Source organism: Halichoerus grypus, chromosome 2, assembly GCF_964656455.1.
Source record: "Halichoerus grypus chromosome 2, mHalGry1.hap1.1, whole genome shotgun sequence".
Classification (NCBI taxonomy): domain Eukaryota; kingdom Metazoa; phylum Chordata; class Mammalia; order Carnivora; family Phocidae; genus Halichoerus; species Halichoerus grypus.
In genome coordinates, this window is record NC_135713.1 from 56,904,101 (window position 1) to 56,919,934 (window position 15,834).

General features: G+C 46.8%; 1 protein-coding gene and 1 pseudogene across 17 annotated transcripts in view; one reads left to right on the top strand and one right to left on the bottom strand.

Annotated features, from left to right (window-relative positions):
• Positions 1–15,834, top strand: part of TENM2 (teneurin transmembrane protein 2) — a 1,202,741-nt gene that overhangs the window by 1,095,404 nt on the left and 91,503 nt on the right. The window lies entirely within an intron of this gene.
• LOC118544795 (small ribosomal subunit protein uS17 pseudogene) lies at positions 8,686–9,160 on the bottom strand (annotated as a pseudogene).

The following is a 15,834-nucleotide window of genomic DNA, read 5'->3' on the forward strand; positions in this document are numbered from 1 at the left end:
TGTTTGTTTTGGTGGGGGTAGGAGTTCTGCCCCAGGCTCTTTCCTGCTGTGGGAGTTCTCAGGCAGGGCTGTGTGGTTTCTGACCCTGACAGTAGGTCAGAGGAGGCACCCAGGCAGAGCATGCATGTCGGCCAGGGGAGCAGCTGCAATGAACACATTTGTTATGAGCCTATGAATGGGGAAATAATGGGGTGCTTTTCCAAAGTGGAGCTGGAAGAGGCAAATCACTTTTTCATCCGGGAACACTTTACGTTTAAAAAAAAAATCTGTTTAAAGTGATAGATATTTTTTATTTTAAACTGAGATAGATATAGATACAAATATGGATACAGATATTTGAAGCCCTGACAGCCTTTTTCAACCTGGGAGAGAATTAAGCCCTGGTGCTTTGCGGCCACTAGTGGTTCAGAAACTGTAGCAAAATCCCCTGGAGGGCTTGATTACACACAGATTGCTAGAACTTTTCCTCCAGAATTTCAGATTCCGCAGCTGTGGGGCGGGGTGCAAGAATTTTAATTTCGAGGAAATTTCCAGGTAATGCTGAGGCAGGTTCTCTTTGAGAACCATTGTCCTAAGACATTCATTATATGGAATGACTTGACGTGTCTCCTATGCATCTGGAATGGTACTAAGTGCCTTCCTTAGAAGACCTGAGAAAATTTTCACTCAGACATTTTCTATATTCTGTGGTGCCTAGCTGAGAAGCCCTGTTGGAAAGAGCTGCCTACGAATATCCCCCAAAAAACAATTTATGCCAGTTCCCTACCTTCTTAATCCTGTCCCTTTCAAAGTCTCCCTACACCCTGCAGCCACGTGACCGCTAACTTAACCTCAGGAAGCAATGGCTGATGCTGAAGGGGCAAGTTCTCCCTGCCATTGCCCCTGAGAAGTAGAAACAGTTCAGACAGACCTGCTGGCAAGCAGACTGCCTTTTTAATAGTGAAAGATCTTCACTTGAACTGCTCACCCCAATTTGAAAAAGAAGAGACTCAAAGAAATATTTTTGCTTACAGAAGACAAATACCGGCTCATTAAAGTCTGAGAATACACACAACATGTGCATCAAGTGACAGGCAGATAATATTTAATTATCAACACCAAGACAGAGGTGTGAGATTTAGTTCATCACAGCCAGGGGTAGGAGAAAGGGTGTAGATCTCCTCTAAAAGTGGGAACCTCGAGGTGGGGAGGCGTTGTTAGACCGTCTGGCCTGGAAAGACAGGCCTTACTCCTTCCGCACATGCCTTTATCACCCAGAACTTGGGAGTCAGGAACCCCCGCCCTCTGTCTGTACATAGCCCAGCTCTCATCATTTCAAGCCAGCCTGGGAGTCTGCTTGAAGTGCCCGTGGAATCCTATCAGACACTCTCTCTCCTGTCTGTGGGTGGAGGCCTGGAGCGGAGGGGGTAGGAAAAAGCCCTTCTACGCTGAGCTTGTCCACGGTCAACAGTGCATCACATCCTGCCTTACTGTATTAGCGAGCTGTCTGCGTCTCCCTCCGTGGTGTTAACATGGCACCAAAAGTTAGACTCTTGTTCCTTCTCCTGTCACTGCTCTGGTTGCTCAGGTGACACTGTCACATCATGATGGTTAAGAGCCTGGGCTCAGGAAGCAGTCTTTGTGTCCCACTTCTGCGAGTAACTTGACTCCTCAAGGTCTCAGTTTTCTTGTCTGTGTAATAGGCATGATAATGCCAACTCCATTAGCAGGCGTGTGGTTTCACTGACAAAATGTATGCAATACGTTTTACCAGGTGCCTGCTTCACGGGGTGCCTTCAAGAGCAGCTTGCTGCCAGCTTTAATGTTATTGCTGGTACTGTTGCCGTTATTTCTAGAACGCATGCTGAGTCCGCATAGATGGAGCCCAACCGGTAGTTTTCCCACAGTCTATAACCACTGAGGTTCTAACCAGTGCTCATCAAATTTTAGCATTGCATGACTTCCCTGGATGGTTTAACAAATGTTCATTGAGAGTTTGCTAAATGTTAGACATTGGAAAGAGGCCTTTGGAAATTCTAGGACAAATACGATGCATGTCCACAAAGAGCTCACATCCATCTGAAGAGATAAGATGTATAACACATTATTATAATTATTACAGTCAGGGCTGACAGGGTGGAAGACCCTCCTTCCGTGGGAGCGTGGAGAGGCAACTGTCATGGAGTGTGGGTGTCAGCCACAGGACAGGAAAGAAAGCCCATCACTACATTGAGCCCAACATCTTCAGTATCTCTCCTGGGAGAGTACTCAAAGCCACCGATCTGTGTGGTCAGTAACCTGTGATGGAGGCTCTTCCACCCACCAGCAGCTTCTACACTTCTCTCCCTAAATTAAGGTTTCCACGACAGTATTTCTCAGCCCACCTCCATCTGTGAAGTTTGGTTCCTTGTTTTGCTCCAAAGGAGGCTGCCTTGGGTTAAGAGATGTGGATGCTGGCCTGAGTTCCAGACACTCCAGCCAGGTCTAAATGAGGAGAAATAACACTGGAGTCTGTCCAAAGCACTTGGAACAGACGAAGCCCACCCCTTGCCCACGGCCTCCTCCCCCTTTCCCCATCCCATAACCATCCAAATTGGTTTGACATGATTCAGGGATGCTATTCCGGCATTTATCTCAATTGTTAATTAATAACACCTTGTCTGTGCATTTAGCAGAGCCAAGCTCAAGACTTCAGGGACTCTGGAAGAGTTATAGTTCTCAAGTCCAAATAGTCCCATTTCTTCATCCAATGAGAGATAAAGCTTGGTGAACCCATTGTAAATGCCTTGATTAATGTGTGCAAATCATGTTGATGGATTGGTTGGGTGGGGGACAGCTTAGAAGTACAACATTGCTCTATTAATTGGGTTGGATGAGGATTCCCCTTGCAGTCCAAAGACCTTGTGGCAAATGTAGCTGGAGCCATAAACAGAGTCCCCAATTAGCTCCCAGAGAGGAAAACAATATATCTAATGCTTACGAGGGAAATGTGGCCTTGAGGCCACGGCCAGCTGGCCAGGCGCTGGGTCTCTCTTCCTTGGGAGGGAAGCAGAACTAACCCCAACTGAGGACCACATGGCAACAGGGGGCTGAAATTATTCTGGATCTTCCAGTGTATTTGACTCAAGACTCTTCTGTTTAGGAAACTGAGGGTTGGGGGGTCAGTTTTCTATTGAGGTTTTTAAAAAAAAGTAGAATTCATTCTTTATCACATAGAAAAACTATAATCAGTGAGATTTTTGAGAGCTTATGGGCACCAAGCCCTGTTCTGAGCTTTGTATGCATCTGGGTAATGGGATAGGCAACCCACTGGTGGGCGCCTGCACCTCACTTTCTGTTCCTCCACACAACAGCCTGCGAGAGAGTTCTGAATTGTAAATCAGACGGTGCCGTGCCCTCAAAGGGCTTCTCATGTAGTTAAAATCAAAATCAAATGTTTCACCTTAGCCTAGAGTGCCTTCTGTGACGTGCCCCTTCCTCTTCTCTCGCCCGACCCCCACCGCCCTCCACAGCAGCTCTGTTGCATCCACTCCCTCCAGCTCCTTGCCCTCACATGCTGAGCTTAGTCGTACCTCAGGGCCTTTGCTGATCCAGGGCCAGAAATGCTCTGACCTGGGCATTTGGCATGACCAGCTCCTTGCAGCCATTTTCCGTTCTCAGCTCAAGCACCCCCTCCCCAAAGAGGCCTGTCTTGACCTACCTCTGTCTCTCCCCCACCACCCTGTGGTGTTTCCTTCACAACAAATGGCGCACTCCTAAATTATCCCATCTATATCTTCCTGGTCTGTTGTCTGTGTCGTCGCAGCGAACATAGAAGTTTTATGACTGTCTCTTCATAGTTTTTCCATGCCATAGATAAGGATACAGAGGCTAGAGAAGGTAATATTCAAAATAGGCTTCCAGCTAACCACTCTGATAGACCGCTTGGCTACTTTAAAGGCAGAAGCTCATTTCTTCTCAAACACTAACAAAATTTGGAGACTGTTTCTGGAGAAAGTTCAAACAAGTACAGAACTGTTGTTGTAAAGAGGCCTCAGAAAAAGTCACCTCAAACATAGAACTTGCCCACTGAAGACTTTCTCACAGTAAATGGATTTAAGCATGGAATTTGTTTGGGGGGTTGGAAGAAGATGTTTAAAGTTCATGAATTTACCTAACATCACACCTTCAGTCTTTCCTAATCAAGTTTTTAGTAGTTTAAATGATTATTAAGTGTCTCTTAAGGGATTATATTTTTCCCTGATTAGATGACAAATCAAATATTCATCATAAAATTGTGATTAAAATACATAATTTGCAAAAAAAATGTTAATAATTTAAATCACTGTGGACTTATTTTAGGGAATTAAAGGATCAAAACACAGATTTAACTGGTGGCAAAGAGGTAACATTTATTTCCTATGTTGGCTTCCCGTATTTTTGCGTTGGCCAGAGAAACTGCCTAGATTGTAGCAAGTACCCTCTTGGTTCCTGTGACCAGCCTTTGAATAAAGGTTCAAGGGCCCTGGTGCCAGGATTATCTCCTTTGCTCCCACAGCCCTCCCCTCAGTCCAAACCAGTGGCTCTCTACTGGGGACAGCTTTACTCTCCAAGCGGGACATTTAGCAACATCAGGAGACATTTTAGGAGTCACAGCAGGGAGGAAGAACGGAGATGCTACTGGCATCTAGTGGGTAGAGGCCCAGGATGCTGCTAAAAATCCTACATACACACGACAGCCCCCACAACAAAGAATGATTGGGCCCAAAATGTCAATAATGCCAAGATCAAGAAATCTGGTGCAAGTATTAACATCTCCTGGGGACATATCTGAGGGGTCCAGACAGTTCCAGAGCAGGGAGTGTCTTTGGCTTGATGTCAGGGGCCTGATGCATCCAGCACTTACTAAGACTTTACCCACATTGCCCAAATAAATCACGACAATAGCCCACAAGAGCCCTAAGAGCCTCTGAGCATCCTTTACATAGAGGCAGATACTAAGGGCCAGATAAGCAGAGTGGCTGACCCAGGCCTCACAGCTAAAATGCAGCCATGCCAGGACTCAGTCAAGAGCCTTCCTAATGGACCCCTCACAGCAGCTGACTATTGTGCCAGGGATCCTAGCAGGGCAATCTGTGAGTGCTTAACACCCTCAGCCCCTCAGAAACACGAATTCTGCAGCATTCTGAAAAATAGCATTGGTGTTAGCTTCCCCCCCACCCCATTTTGGATTTGGAATGCATTTTTGCCACAAAGTGCTTATGCATTGGAATGCCAGGGTACAAGCAGGGGAAAGTGGAACAGTTGGACTTTAAATAGCTAGACGCTCTCTGCAGCACAGTGAGCAGCTGCCCAAGGTCTGTGCTCTTTTCTTTGACTTTCCATCTTCTCAGCCAAGAGCTCGGGGGATTGGAGAGGCGCCAAAACTATGTAGCCAAATGTGAATCCAAAAAAAACTGCAAGGTGTGCCCCAAAGCTGTGTGTGCAGTGCTCCCTCCCTCCCCAAGCACCACAAGACCAAACCTTTCCAGGGGAATTCCCTCCCTTTTCCTGAGCTCGAGGTACTTCATCATTGATCTGCCAACCCCATTTCCTGGAACTCCATGGCCACACACACTGAGGGACGCTACCTCTTTGTTTCACGGGAATCATGGAGTCCGCAAATGTCAGATGCACAAAGACTAAAATATGGAGTCCCCAGCAGGTATAAAACCCAGAGAGGGGAAGTAACTTCTTCAAGGCCAAATAGCAGGGTAGGGCAGATCCAGGCTTCCTGGCTCTAGATTCAGTACGCTTTTCTCCACGCCATGCTGTCCCCAAAGGGACCCAGTCACCCTCAAGAGATCGTATGGCTGGCCTTACTGGTAAGATCATTCTGAGACCCAGGAACTAGATAGACTAAGATGAGTTGAGGCACCTGTGTACCCAAGAGTGAGCACCTTCTCTAATTGTGCCCATAGGCCAGCCTCCCTCAACTTTCCCTAGTCCCAGCCCCATTTACACGTACTCTTGTCACAGAGGGTGGCGAGAGCAAACACGTCCCCCCATGCCAACCACACACACACACAGCCAGGCCACAGGAGTGAATGAGACTCAGACTCCGCCACAAAGAATCCAAGGTCTGCTGGGGTGTGAGACAAACCAGCCTCTACAAAGCTGTATACTAAGGGTCCAGGATAGAATGAAGCCGAGAGCCTAGGACAGCCCAGAGAAGGGGCATCAAAGGTTTCCAGAGCAGGTAAAACTCGAATTTTGAAAGCTACAGAGGACTTAGATCAGGAATGCAGGGAAAGCATTGTGGGTGCATGTGCAGAGGCAAGGGACAGCAGTGCGTATCTGGGGACCTCGGAGAAGACTGACGGAGAGTGGAGGAGGGTGAGGCTGGGGAAGCGGGTCTGGATGGAGAAAGCCAGGCCTTGCGTGCCACGCTGGGCAGAGTGAAGTTTACCTGAAGTATTTGCTTTGTCTTCCTGCATTCAGCATCTTGGTCTCCACAACTGTAGCCACACCTTTTCTCTCAGACAGAAGGCTGATCTATCTGCTTGGGTGATTCCTAAATACATATGCTCACAGCAGAGAAGAAGGAGTGGCCTGTCTGTATGTTTCTTCTGTTGCACGTGCACAACCTTTCACTTCGAGGGGAGGAGACAGCCTGGCAGGGTGATCAAGACGCTTCGGGGCCAGGGAGCTCTGGGTTCACGTCCTGGCCCCACCACTGATGGGAACAAGTTGACCTGTCTCTGTAAGCCTCAGTTTTGTCCTCTGTAAAGTGGGACTAATGCTAGTTGCCACCTCAGAGGATACTGTGAGCTCAGATGAGCTAATACATGGAAAATACTTAGTACAAAGGTTCTCTTAGGTCACTGGGCATCAGAATCACCTGGAAGGCATAATGCACAGATTGCCGGACTCACAGAGTTTCTGGTACAGTAGGTCTGGGCGGGGCCAAGGCATATGCATTTCTAACAAGTACCCAGCTGATACTGACACTTTGGGAACCACTGACTTGACACAATAGGTACCATTTGGGGGGGAACTCAAGTGCTGACAGAGAGTGATTCCTCCATATGTGGCATCCCTGGGCCACCTGAGGGGGAGGACAGACCAAAAAGCTCTGCGTCCCAGGCCGTGGCAGCTTGATTGGCATACGGACCCACTGTACTCAGTGAAGTCCCTGCCACAGAGCTGTGGCTATGGAAAGGGGCTCAGGACCCCAACTTCCCGGGATCTGTCCCCCCTCCCCTCTTTCAAGAGCCCTAGAGTAAAGCACAGCTGTGGGAAGAGCATGCTGGAAGAGGGTACATGGTAGCTGGCCCTGGTCTCTCCCCCTTGTGACTTCCTGGGGCTTCTCCCATCGCCCTCAGGCCCAAAGTTGATGCTGTGCCCTTTTCAGCTGGGGTCTGCCAGCTCTTGGGTCAGGCCGACTTGTGTTAGTTCTGGCTCCAGTTCTTACTGGCTGTACTCCCTTGAGCAAAGCACCTGACCTGTCCGAGCCTCTGTTTCAACAACAACACCAACTTCACAGGCCCTTTGAGAGGTTTGCCTAGCCATTTTACAGAAAGCGCCTGAATGCCACCTTATTTAAATGACAGGTCTAATTATTAGTATCTCCCTGTGTAATGTGACTTCAGAGACTCTGAACACACACACTGTTCCCAATCAAAAGCTCATCGTATCAAGTAATGCACAACATTTCAAAATCAGAAATCCATCTTTTGGTCCCTGTTCTAATGTACATTCCCCCTCAATCCCACACGCACTCATGCTGGAATGAGTGTATTTTCTGTCGCAGATCACAACCCAGGGATCTGGATGGCTCAACGAACATATTGTCTGGTCTGCATAAGGTTAAAAAAAATCCCTGAATTAGCTGCTGACATATAACAGTAGAGGATTCCATTTAACCAGCTAAAAAACTGAGAAGCTAGAGAGTAGTTTGTTCAAAGTCAACAGTGAAGTGCTGGGATTGGAGCCTGGCTCTCCTAATCCTAAATGTCTGGCTCGTTCTCCTCCCAGACCCGTTTTCTAAAAGTAGTTCTATATCAGGTTGGCCAAAGAGTCCAAAGCTACTGGGATCTGGGATAGGGAAGGCAAGGGGAATCTGTAGAGAAAGGGATGCTGCAGTCATTGGGACAAGCTTCACCTACTCCTACTTCTGCTATGCCTACTCATAAAGCACACGGCTCAGGGGGAGCAGATCCAGGGAGAAGTTTCCAGCCCGCTGGGGCCCAGCACCCAAAGCACCCTTTGATGCACAACATCAGTGCTGTCGCTTCCCAGCCATCACGTGGTCCACAGCAGTGGGCATTCCCAAATCTCTCACGTGCCGCCTTGTCTGTGAGGGTTGCTGCACAGATTTGCAAGTGCACCCTTGTCTGGCCCCTCCATTTCTTCCCGACCATTAAAGCCATGGTTTCTTAATATCTTTCCACCTCCACCTGGATCATGCAACCATTTTCACTAGGCTGGACCATTGGTCCTCCAGCTTCCAGTCTATTCCACACAAAGCGGTCAGATGGAAGAATCCTTTCATTTTTATTTATATATATATATATATATATTTATATTTATTTTACATATTATATATAGTATATATTATAATATGTATTATATTATATATTTATATTATATTTGTATTTATTTATATATATAAATATATATTTTTTTTAGTTGAACCCATGATTGGGAAAATAACTATTTTCTTGGGGTTTGGGCAGATATCCAGTCTCAGAACTTCTGGAATTGCTTCCTGGTGTCAGTGGCCTTGGTGACCTTGAGCGTGTAGAAGCACACAGTGTCGCTCAAGGGCTGGCACTCACACACTGTGACAGTGTCACTGATCGGGACATCCCAGAAGTCTGGGGACAGGGGCTCACATGTTCTGGCGGCATTTCTTAAATCGGTTGTACTTTCAGATATAGGGGAGGTGGTCTCGATGGGTGACAGTAGTCGTCTGCATCTTCATCTTGGTCACCACATCAGACAGAATCCACCCTCTGATGGACACATGACCAGTATAGGGGCACTTCTTGTCAAAATAGGTGCTCTCAGTGGCCTCCTTGTGTGCCCTGAAGCCCAGACCAATGTGTTTGTAGTATTTCGGGAACTTCTCCTTGCCAGTTTCTCCAAGCGGGCCCCTCTTCTTATTCTGAAAGACGGTCAGCTGCTTTTGGTAGGCATGCTCAGTCTGTATGTCCATCATCTCCCCGGATGCCTGAAAAAAGAAGAATCCTTTTAAAAGTCAGGTCATCTGATGTCCCTGTGCAAACCTTCGCTGGGCATTGCATCTCCCACAGCACATCATCTGGGTCACAGCCATCGCTCCGCATTAGCAGGCTCCTGCTTCCACTTAGCACTTACATCGTCCTCTACTCGTCTCCATCATCCAGCCCAACATCCACCATCTTGTTCCTACTCTCAAGATACTTTTCCACCCTGGACTTTTGCACCTGCTGTTCCCTCTGCCCAGAATGTTCTCCCTCCAGAGGTTTCCAGGACTTATTTCCTCATCTCATTCAGGCTTCTCCCAAACATTACTTCTGGGATGCTTCCCTGCCCCACCCCCATCTAAAACAGCAACCCTCCTCCTCCATCACTCTCCTGACCCTTTACCCTGCCTTACTTTTCTTTAGGACACTCTCACCTTCTCAAAGTCTGTTATACATTTCTTTGTTAATTGTCTGTTTCCCCTCTAGAATCTAGGTTCCTAACTACAGGGTTCTTCTCTGTCTTGGTCAACTCATTATTAAATGAATTGAATGAATGGAAGTTTTAATGAGAAGTTTCTAGGACAGAAAGCAGTTGTCTTTTATTCAGTACATTATTTTAGTATGAATACATTTCATTTTAGGACTAAAAAAACACATCCATACAATGACACCCAAGTCACTACATACCATTCACACCCTTTTATTAATGCAAAGAAAATCTAAAGGTAAGATACATTATTTCTTTTCAGTAAGACGTGAACATGGTTATACTGCTCTTCATCTCTATTGTCAACTTGGCTCACCCTGAATATGGACTTCGCATGGGCCGGCGGCAGTAGGTATGCAAGCTCTGTAGGAAAGGCAGGGGCTGCCGAGAATCACGTTGGGTGAAGCCCGACCTCCCAAACCATGGCCAGCCTGGTGAGGCACAGAGTAGTGAAAGAGGTCAGCAGGTCTGAGGCTGGGCCAGCTGCGGGCGAATCCCAGCTCCCCCACTCACAAGCAGCTGCCTGACCTTGTCAAATAACGTAACCTCTCCAGGCGTGGGTTCTCCATCTATAAAGCCAGAGTAAACAGGTGGTTGCTATGCACTAAATGTTTTTGCACAAGGCTTATTTACTCTCTCACAAAGGCCCTATTAAACTAGTATTTTTATTATTTCCACTTGACTGATGAGAAAACTGAGGCTCAGAGAGGTAAGCTAATTAGCCCAAGGCCACACAGCCAATATGTTGCAAACACGGATCCTGTGACGTTAACTGGCAGTCCAATACTGGCCACAGAGTGAATGTGAAAATGAAATGAGATCTCCAGGGTGTGCTAAGCACAGTACCTGAAGCATGGCAAGAGCCATGTTTAGGAATTAGTACTTCTGATTTCCCTAATCTAACCGAAAGCTTGCATGATAGCTGAGTCTGGTCCCTTCTCCCACTTGGCAGTCTAGGGGCACTTCTTTATGCACCAGGAGGACAGGCATCATGCCCTCTGCTAATTCTCTCAGCTCAGGGGCCAGTCCTCCCACCTGCCCCCGGTCTCTCTTCAGGCAGAAAGTAACTGTTCCGGTTTGTTGCTCCGAGGTGTCGGTGGTGACAGCCCCTTTTCTTTCTGAGGGGCCCAGCAGGTCACTGTCTGGCACCCCACCAGCCTGCCACCCCCCGCTGGGCTGGCTTCTGTCTGACCTGTCAGTGGGCTCTTTGAAAGGGAGGTTGATGGTGGGCAGGGGGGAGGGGCCAGGAACAGTGGGGGGGGGTGAGCATTTGGGGACATCCATGGCTGAGATCAGAGACCTTTGCTCTCTCTTGCCAGTAGTTTTTGTAACAGAACAGCGGGGAGACGGCAGCAGCCAGGATAGAATTCCCCCAGGTATAAAAAACATGGCCCTAGGCTAACAAGGGTGAGGCTGTGCCAGAGAGACCTGTCAGGGAATGTCCAAGGGGGGCAAACTCTCATCAAGTGAGATCATTATTCCTGGAGACTCTGTCTGGGTTGAGGAGAGGTGGGGGGGGGGGGCGGATAGTAAGAGAGAGAGAGGCTGAGAGAAAGAACAACTAGAGAATGAAGATGTTTTGTGAAGCCTCAGCATTTCCTCCCCCAGGTCCTACACCATTCACAGGGTACCTTTATATGGCCGTGACTACTCACAGCCTCCTGTGAAGAATTGAGGATAGAAGCCAAATGTAGGCTTTGGAGGTGGAGAGCCAAAGGGTGACTCACTCCATTATTTACTAGCTGTGTGATTGTGGGCAAGGCTCTTAACCTCTCTGAGCCTAAGTTTCTTCCTCTGCAAAACGGAGATTATAGACACCACCCTCAAGTGTCCGAGCGAGCTTATGGGATGATGGCTGCATAAGGGGGTAAGGGGCAGGCTGCAGAAGCACAGAGGGGCTTCAGTGCTGGCAAAGGAACAGCCCTATGGAGGTCCATCCGTCACGAGTGGGAGCTAGGACAGAGGGCCAGCTAAAACACTCTGCATCCCAGCTTTTCAAAAAATAAATCTCCCTCCAATATGTCTTTAAATTGTTCGTCTTCTGTTTGACATCATCCTGCCTCGGGTAAAAGAGCTTAGTGCATGTCATGGCGGCGGGCACAGCGGCTCCTGTTTGCCATTTGGAATGTTCTACTCTAACCGCCCTTACAGGGCAGCCTCATATAGAATTTGGCTTTGGAGTGCAGCGAACTGGGTCAAAAGACAGCCCCAACATGTAAAAGTTGTGTGGTCTTAGGCAAGTTATTTACTCTCCTTCTTAATCTCTAATTCCTCACTTGTAAACAACGATCCCTGGAATTCTGGCAGTGATTTAACGAAGGGATGCAGATAAAGCACTTAGGACGGTGCCTGAAACCTAGTAAGCTTTTCATAAGTGCCAACCATTAGCTCTGATTAGACATGGTTGCCATTAATGCTTCATCATCCTACTGACTCCCAGGATGTGTCACCTAACATAGGGTCTCTATGCTGAAATATGCTGGCTTTGGGAGGCACTGGGAGGCCAAAGACAGGGGCTCTGAGCTTATGTGCTAGTAGTGATGATTTGGTTTGTATTGCATTTAATCACCCCAAAGCGTGCATTTTATGAGATCAATCAAGCAGGGGGCTATTGAGTAGATGAAGGTGTGGCTGGTCCTTCCAAAGATAGAGCTCCCAAGCCTAGAGCTCTGTTCTCGTGAAGTGCTTCTCAACCTGGATTGTACTAGACTATTGTGGGGAGATGCTCTGGGCCAAAAGGGGTCTGTGGTCAGGAAATGCTGCATGCTCCATTGCAACATTAAAGATTTATAATGCATATTCACCCATCAAAGTCTCTGAGAAGTCCTGCTGTAAAGAAACTAGTTTAATTGTTTAATCAATGTCTCTCAAGTTGTTTTTGACCACAGATCCTCCAGTGCCACCTCCACTTCTATGTTTCAGGGAACCCCCAGGAGACATAGTTCGGGAAGGCTCCTTTAGTCTCTCAGAGTCAGATGTACTGCTATGGATATTTGAGGGATGTTTTCAGTAATTCAGAGCAGGGGTCCTTGAGTTTTAGCAGGCAAAAAATCACCTGGGAATCTTCTTTAAAATACTCTCGGGGTGCCTAAGGGGCTCAATCGGTTAAGCATCCAACTCTTGGTTTCAGCTCAGGTCATGATATCAGGGTCCTGGGATCAAGCCCCACACTGGGCTCCATGCTCAGCAGGGAGTCTGCTTGAGATTTTTCTCTCTCCCTCTCCCCATCCCCCCACTTGCACTCATGTATGTGCTCTATGTCTCTCTCTAAAAATAAATAAATAAATCATTTATTTAAAAAAATGCATATTCTCAGTTTCCACACTCAGAAATTCAGTAGACCTGGGTGACAGCAAGAATCAGCATTTTAAAATCACTGAGGTGGTTCCAGGGCAGGAGGTCAGGGAGCACATCTTGACCAACAGCGGTTTAGTGCCTGGCTTCTAGAAATACAGTGCTCAGAACAGCAGCAGCAGCATCACCTGGAGACTTGTAAGAAATGCAGACCAAAGGAAACACCGGAGAATTAGAATCTGTATTTTAACAAGGTCCCAGGTGATTTTAATGCTGGTTAGATTTTAAGAAGCATTGGTTTTAAAGGTTTTTATTGATGGTATTTGTTTTGGGTTTTTTTTTCCATTTGTTTAGTTTTAATAAACTCAAAAAAAATGGACACACACTGCAAGCTCAGTTTTATTGTCATAAAATTCCTACCAACCCTCACCCCCATATGTGAGGGGTTGACCAGATGCCCCAGTAACTTCAAGGTAAGCCAAAGTCCTATTAAGAAGTAGTCTTACCTAGATTATATCCCTGTTTTCAGTAACAGTGCCTGGGTTTTCCTAAGCATGCTTTGATTTCTTTCCCACATCCATCCTGAAGAGTAGGAAACCCAGAAAAAGCAGCTCTCAGTGGGGCCTCCCCTCTGCCAGATCTCTTGTCAGACATGATTGATCTTCCATTGCTAAGTCATAAGAAAAGCCAAAGGTGCTTTGGAGCAAGGATTTCTGGCCTTGGAACTCTGAGACTGTCAAAAAAAGAGTTGGCACGAAGCAAGAGGAAAGCTTCCAACAGGCCTTCCAGAAGGAGGGCAAATACAATTTCACTTCTTGCAAGATTTAAGAATGGCGGTTGCTCTGGTTGGGAGGGAGGGGATGCCTGTGTAATGATGGTCCATCAGGCAGCCAGGGTATTAATGGCAGGTGAAACCTTCCAAATGAGCACCCTGTCAGCCAATCTATTGCTTTAAAAGGTTGGCAATGCGGGAGACCTAACAGAGGCAATGAAGAACTAATCTCATATTGCCAGGTTAAATCAAGTCAGCCTTGCCTGCTCCTTTCACTTTTTAGTTACATCAAGCCAGAATACTTTCAATTATCCCTCCTTTCCAACTTGTCAGCAGGCATTGGGTAAAATGCAAATGGAACAGTGCCTTCCCTGGCGGAAAGCAGAAAATATCATGAAGAATGGCCTCCATTGGTTGAGCTCTTGCTGTGTATTCAGTGCAACACCTTCACCATCTCATTTCATATGCACCACCTTATAGCATTTCTATGCTCTTTGGTGAAGTTGGTGCTATTGAGTCCATTCTATAGCTGGGAAAAGTGAGTCATAGGAGGTCAGTCACTTGCCAAGGTTACATAGCTAGTGAATGATAGAACAGGTTTTAACCATTCTGACTCTAAAGCCTGTATTCTTTTGCTATATTCCGACTCTAAAGCCCATATTTTTTTGCTGGGCCAAGAATCTAGTGCTACTCTGGGTGAGTCCTTAAGCTTTAGAGTGCCCTCTCTCCTTGAAATTTTCTGAATGCTTCCCCCAGGGCAGGGACTCACCAGGATCAGCAGCGCTCCCTATTTCTCCCTTTCAGGGTGTTCTCTGACCCTCTACCATCCCTCCCCATGCATATGAGGTTGACCAGATTTTCAGAGATGTTTGGGGATTTGCTTTTATGAGCTATCTCAGGGCCAATGCCCAATCTTAATTCCAGTGGACATATTGGCAAGTAGATTGCTCCTTCTGGCTGGAGGATTATTTTGCAAGATCTTGTAAGATCAGCATGAGAATGGTGCTGATATGTCAATTCGGGTAACTCAAATTGTTTATATAGACAGGGGCCTGGCAAAAAAATATTTACTAGGGACCCCACACACTTTAGACATGGTCCTGAAGGAGCTCACCTTTAAAAAAAAATAACTCCCAAGGCAAAAAGAATCCTAGGGTTGCCATATTTCTTTTTATTCCAAAACCTCTTTATGTGTCTGGCCATTCAGGTGCCTTTGGCCTTTGCCAGCCAGCCTCCACCTCTCCTTTATTTCCATCACAAAGAGCAAACAGCACAGGCTTCTTCTTTCTTGCCCCAACTTGTTGCCTGCCCCTTTTCTCCACTCTTTGTTAATTTTCTACTTCCCCATCATTAACTGATCTCAAGAAGGGCCCTAGGCTTTATTGGGTCCACCACCTGGATTCCCTCTATTTTCCTTGGGGAAATGAGAACTTGGCAAATACCTCACTCTGTATGCCAAATGAACCTATATGATGCCAAGAAGAAAAGAAGTAGAAAAGATTCAGAAGTACGTACTAGATTACTAGGTGCTCACAGCTGTGCATCTACCTAGCGTGGATTATCTTAGTCCTCTGATTGCTCCTGTGAGGTATCATCATCATGCCCACTCGGCAAATAAGGAAGACAGAACACAAAGAGGTTGGTATCTTGCCTAAAGTCAGCCTGTTGGCAAATACATAAATTGCATAATCTTAAATACACACCTTGATGTGTGTGTAGCCAGGTGAATAAGATGAAGATCTAGAGCATTTCCAGCACCCAGAAAGTTCCCAGCCAGTACCTCCCCGTTAAGGTAACTATAATTTCTAACGTTTTACCATAATTGATTAACTTTGCCTGTTCTTGAACATCCTATAAATGGAACCATATGTACTCTTCCTAGTTTTAACCATCCTCTTGGCCAGGTGAGTAGGGAAGGTAGATTTGGTGGTTGGTGATGCCTCTCATCAGACCATGATCTGGAAAGAGTGGAGCTCATTTTTAAAATCTGAGCCGCTGACCAGTTTCCCAGTCAGGTCCTACGTGCAGACGCTAGCAGAGCTGTCCGTGGCACCTCAAGTGAATTGTTGGAGTCGATTTGTGCCACCCTGTCACAAAATGAAACTAAGAAAAGT